Here is a 6,407-nt window from a genome sequence, read left to right as displayed (position 1 = left end):
AATGTTTGTGTCTTTGACATTAGCGCTGCTATGCAGCCACCTGTGCCCTGTACTACGAAGCCAGTTCAACAGACCCTGGATATGTTTGAGTTGTCCTAACTAACCCTAACAAACGAGATCTCTAAGCGGTCCTACGATGCTGGTTATCAACTCGATAAATCAAGTCAGGGGCTGAAGTTGAATAGTCCATTTAGCTTAGGAACCTTCCTAACGGAGTGAAATGACCCGGAAGTCCCTCAGCGGCAGCCATGATAAGTGCCGTTCGAATTCTCTAGAATGATAGGAAAGGAGGTTTCAAACTTCCTTTATAACCTCCTTTAGCTTAGGAACCACTGGATCTCCCTAACCGAAAGGAGAGGAGAAAATGCTGCCCCACAATGCCTTGCAGCTGCAGCATTTGACGTCACACAACAGTCGGCTGTTCACGGACACAAACGATTATGACGGAGAAATTATATCATGAAAGTTACGGTGCTTATTAAGCATTTTAAAACGTATGTGGTAAGTTGCCAAAGTGCTTTGTTTTGAACGTTCATCAGTATTATAATCAAAAAGAGAAATATGAACGTTAGTTTTTACTGAAATGATCAAATAAAGTCAACATTTCACTGAGCTGTGTGGGATTTGTTCAACTTTTAAAAGATGTTTGAATGGTGATATACGCAGTGATAGGTGTTAAAGACTAACGTCTATAATAAATACATTTGTATTGATTTTAAGATATTTTCATCGTTCATACAATCATACTGGGATCATTTTTATTAATGTGGACCGGAGGGAGAGGGTGACGAGCGTAAGTTTCACTTTCATTTTTTATTTCAATTCCAATTTTGGTCATGAAGAATATGTTTCTCTGTTGTTCATAAAGCATAAAGCAACAGCATCAGAGCACGGTGCAGAGTCTCTAGATGAGTCCCTCGTTCTTATTAAACATCCATGTTGTAGTCCGTTGTATAGAAAACTGTAGTTTCCATCGTTTCCCCACAGCAGCAGACGCACAAAATGACGTCCGCTGGCGCATCATAAACACGTCGGATAGTGAAAGTGCATTCGGATTCTCTAAAGTGCCGCAGTCTCTTCTCCCAAGTCCTTTTGAATTCTCCTATCCACTATCCCTTAACCCCGTGTCGTTTCACTCAGAGGTCAAGGAATAGGAGATAGGGTTAGAACTTAGGAGCTGATTTTTAAACTATCCGAACGCAACCAGGGTTTCTCTCTCCAGCTGAAACTAATATTAGACAAATATGAACTTTAAACATCCATGACTTAAACATATAATCCAGGATACAAGCCACATAGTTGCACCTGCAAAGTGAATATAGAACTGGTTACAAAATAAATAAACTACAGAGTGTTTGAAAGCGTACAGTTTTATGATATCACTGCCCCATCTAAGACACGAGTGGATCTGACTTTAATTACATTTGAGTTGAGTGTTTCCTTAACCTAATGTGTTGCTTAAAATAACGCTTCTGCATACAGTATGTGACAATGTGTTGCACGGTCAGATACGGCTCGAGAAGCTGTCTCAGATAAGGAAATATACTATATATTATGATATTATATGATCGATGATCTGATTAATGATGTGATATGAATGATAAGTGCGACACGTCAGCGTCTTCTCTGCATACGGCAGTTTAAACTGTATTTATTTTATCCTGTAATAGGACTTGATAGATTTAAACCCGCACACTGAGCTCTGATTGGTCAGCAGGCGGTGCTTTCACTGAGTTCACTTTTCTATAAACGCCGGAGGCGGGCAGCGTCAGGTACAAAAAGTTATTTAGCCTTCCCAAACCTGAGCCTCACGCGCCGCCTATGCCGTGCAACACTCACGTTGTCACATACTGTATGCAGAAGTATTATTTTAAGCAACACATTAAGTTGACGAAACACTCAAGTCAAATGTAACTGATATATATATATATAAATCATAAACCTGTTAATGTACGCATTCAAACACTTTTTCTTTTACCAGCTGTACCTAACTAGATAGCTGGCTTAAGCGATCCACTTGATAACCAGCGTCGTAGGAACACTTAGCGAGAGCGCGTATGTTTTGGATTAGGCCAACCGGCTAACTCAAACATATCCAGGTTATGTTGAACCAACTTCGTAGTACAGGCCTCAGGTAGTTAAACAGTAGGGGATGTGTGAAAGAACCATAGAGTGTGTGTATATCAGAGATGCCTCAATTGACATGTAATCTCTGGTGAACCTACAATTCGACAGACTGAATTTGACCCTATTACATATTTGTTTAACCTGAGCCTTGAAATTGAGTGTTGAATCAATCATGACTCCAAGGTACTTGTATTGTGACACCACCTGTAGCCTCTCCCCCGATACAAAAACATCTGGCGCAACACAAGAGGACTTTGTTTTAATGAAGAAGATGCATACTGTTTTACAAATATTTAGTTGCAAACAGTATTGTTCCAACCAAGTTGTTACATGAACCATGGTGTTTTTCAGTTCATTAGCCACTTGTGTCATATTGCTTCCATGTACATATATTACTGTTGTGCACCGACAGAAATGTTAAGTCAAGTCATGTTTCATGTTTTGATTTACCATTTTCTGTTTTGTCTCCCACTTCCTATCCTCGTGTGTGTCTCCCGCCCTCATCAGCGTTAGCCCCGCCCCTGATTGTTCCCACCTGTGTCTTGTTATCCTGTGTTTAAATTCCCCTGTCTCCCATGTGTTCTTTGTCAGTTTGTCCTGTCCTGTCCTCATGCCAGTTGTTACGTCCCGTCCCTCTACCAAGCGGTAGTGGCTCGTGGGAAGACCCGTAACATAAAAACAACCATGCCAAACACAGAATTTAGTTAACGACGGGCATTTATTGGTAGCACAGCCGTAACTCATATGCATGCCCAGAGGCGCGGGAAGGTATTTTGAGTGGGGGTGCTGAGGTGCTGGACTCCAGTAAACACTATTACGGGCACTAGAGCACGCACAAAAAAACTCCCCACACGCAAACACACAGTAAACCCGCGACTGTTACAATGAAGGCTCGATAATCAGCTCACGGCATATAGGCAGGGGTAAAGTGCTATTTTTTACGAGTGGGGACCTCTAGGGGGGTCCGGGGGGATACTCCCCCGGGAAGATTTTTTTTAAATATTGAAGTTAAAAGCATCAATCTGGTGCACTTTGAGAGCAACATTAAGAGATCTATGGATACATCTCTCAACACCCAGATGAAACACAACTGTAAGCAGATGTTCTTTTTCTTTATGGATATTTTACAAATCACTCCCCTTTCAAACTGTATTCTTGTTTTACTGCCATATAGTATTTCATAACTGTTTTTCCTTTATTCTCTTATTTTTTTTATAACCATAATGATCATATGAAGGTGTGCCGCGGAAATAATCTTTTGAATAATTTTTGACCAAACCGTTTGAGACCCACTGAGATAACTTAGACTAAAGTTAACTATCTAAACACTCAGAGAGTCCTTTAGCTCACCTGAGCCCCTCAGTCTGAGAGGAGAGCTCTCTTCCAGCTTATTGTGGAACAAACAGCTCCGTATGTCCGTTAGTGCAGCTAGCTAACCAGATGCTAACAACACGGTCCCTGCTGCTGGCACCGGTCCCTCTCTCTCTCCCCCTCTCTCACACACACTAAATGCGCTATTCCGCACACACACAGAGCCGCGAGCTTGAACGACACAAGCACACTTTTATTTCCATGCAACTCTCTGATTGGTCTGGTGTCTTGCCTCTGTTGCATTCACTGAACACGGGAAATTACAGTCCTGCCGTCCTTTCTAGTGTCTTGATGAGGTTCACGTAAAGCACGGTTAATGTATTATATTATTGAGGTAGAATTGTCCGGGGCTACAGAAAAAACATTCGGGGCAGGCCAAAATATTATTTTGACAACAATGTGGAATTTATTGACTACATATTACACAGATTATGCACAGCGGGAGCAGCAAAAACCGTCAAATAATAATTCAGACAGGGGAGCTCCGCACCCCCTGCCTGCCGCTAGGGGGTGCTGCAGCGCCCTCAGCACCCCCCTTCCCGCGCCCATGTGCATACCTACCGGCAGAAATGAACCAAGTCTGGAAGACAGCGTAAAACTAAAAAAAAGAAGATGGGGGCCTGGGCCATGGGCCGTAGGACCCAGAGGTCCAAGCACATCCTACTGGGAGGAAAACAAAGCCGCGAAAAAAACTATGCTAACATCCACCAGAGTTCACACAATAAAATACAGCCTAAATATGTATATCCACACGAGGAGCAGAGGAAAACCACGGTCGTCATCCCTCGGTTTCAAGACGGGAAAAGAGACCTCTTCTTCTTCAGCTTCTCCTCTTAAATTCATCCCCAGCTGAATGTCATCAGGACACCTGGGGAAGGTGGAGCCAGGAGCGGACCAGGTGTACCTGCACAGAGAGACATAGAAAAACACACCCAGCACGTAACACCAGTACTCTGCTTGTCATCGATTGCGTCTTTATTCAAGCCTGCTTTTCTGAAACTTATTGAAAGTTTAATTCCTCACGTTGTGAGCAATTTTTTGTTGTATCTTTTTGGACCCTTTTTTGTCACCTCGTAAGAGTGTTTTTCTTTTGTATATCTTTTGTGGAAGAAATACAGTATATTTATTATACTTTACCTCTGGCTCCCGGGTCGTGCATTTGAGTCCTTACCTTTGAGTATCCAAGTTCGTGACAGAACGAACTGACCAAAATGGACTCAGCCGACCCAAAGAAATGTCATGCCGTCCTGTCGGCCCAAGGAGAGAAGATTTTTTTTCATGAGGAACAGCTGGGCTTAATCAGCCAAGGAGTTAAAGAGCTTGTAAGAAGCCGGGCCAAGCTCCAGGATTCCGTCTCTATCCAGATACAACAGCTGATGGATCACATGCAGCAATTCTTCACTCACCTACAGACTATTCCACCGATGACGTCATTCACAGCTGACTGTCTTCCTGCTGACGCTGTCAACTCGAGCCAGGCAGTTTCCTCCTCACTACAGCTGGCTCTTCCAGAGAGGTTCTCCGGAGAATCCATGAACTGCAGAGCTTTCCTGGTTCAGTGCGATCTGCATTTCCAGCACACCCCAGGGGCTTTCTCATCATACCCTGGTAAAGTGGCGTTTATTGTGTCCCATTTAACGGGAAGAGCAGCAGCCTGGGCTACTGCAGAATGGTCCAGAGACTCTAAGCTTTGTTACTCATTAGCCAACTTCACAGACACTATGAGTCGCATTTTTGACCACTCGTCACCTGCTACAGAGGCCAGCAGAAGGCTTCTTCAGATGCGCCAGCACAACCGTCAGGTGGTTGATTATGCCATCAAGTTTCGCACGGCAGCAGCAGACAGCGGGTGGAATGTTCCGGCTCTTCGTGACGCTTTCCTGACTGGACTTTCGGATCCAATAAAGGACTAGCTGGCTCCTCTGGAGGTGCCAGGAAACCTGGAGTCTCTCATCATCTATCCGGATCGACAACTGACTTCGGGAGAGGAAGAGAGAACGCCGGCGCCAGAGTTCCCGTTAGAATATTTGTTCGCCGGTCAACATGTCCGTTAAAGTTGAAATCTTCCGGACTAAATGAGAAAAGTGCCAGTCAAAGGTCTTCTTTGTTATTTAGTGTGCTTTAAAACAAATTGATATGATTCGATATTAAACAAACTAATTATAGTAGATCAACTACGTTATTCAAAAGTGAAGAGTAATTTACAAGAACACCGGAATAATAAACGGAGCGCTCTCTCCCTCTCCTGACAGCCCGTCAGTATCATGCAGCTCACGGATCAGTAATGAGTGACCCGACAGTCAAACTAAACATCTATAACTAGTTTAGGTAGTTTGAGAGGTAATTAAAATAGCTCCGTTTGATATTCTAACCTGAAGTGTGTGTTTTGTTCGGCTCACCGCTCTATGTGATCATGCAGAGCTGCGTGTCGACTCGTCAGCAGCAGCTGATCTCTCTCTCCCGTCAGATTAGACTTCACTCGCGTTTATGTCCATATCAATCAGATCTAGCTAGTTCTAGCTAATGATATGGCTACCTGCTTATTAAAAGACACCTAAACAATAAGTGTCACTATGCAACAGGGTGAGGCCACAAAGTATAGCGCAGCATTATGCATTTGTTTACATGCCCACTGGAACCCAGAGGCATTACCAAAAGATCGACGCACAATCAACCCATACAGCACATCTCTTTCTCCACATGAAGTGTTAGACATTAGAATTGACTATTCTTGTCTGTCACATAAGTGGTGCAAGTTGCGCAACTGATGCGGTATTGCGCTAAACGGAAATTATTTTTTGAACGGACACTTTGACCGGAGAGATTTAGATTTGCCGGTCTTCAGCATATTTTACCGGTCGTAGTCCGGTAATTACCAGCTAACGGGAACTCTGGCCGGCGCACCCGTG

Source organism: Notothenia rossii (assembly GCF_949606895.1).
Source record: "Notothenia rossii genome assembly, chromosome: 7".
Classification (NCBI taxonomy): Eukaryota; Metazoa; Chordata; class Actinopteri; order Perciformes; family Nototheniidae; genus Notothenia; species Notothenia rossii.
The sequence above is the reverse complement of the archived record's forward strand: the minus strand, read 5'-3'. Positions refer to the sequence as shown.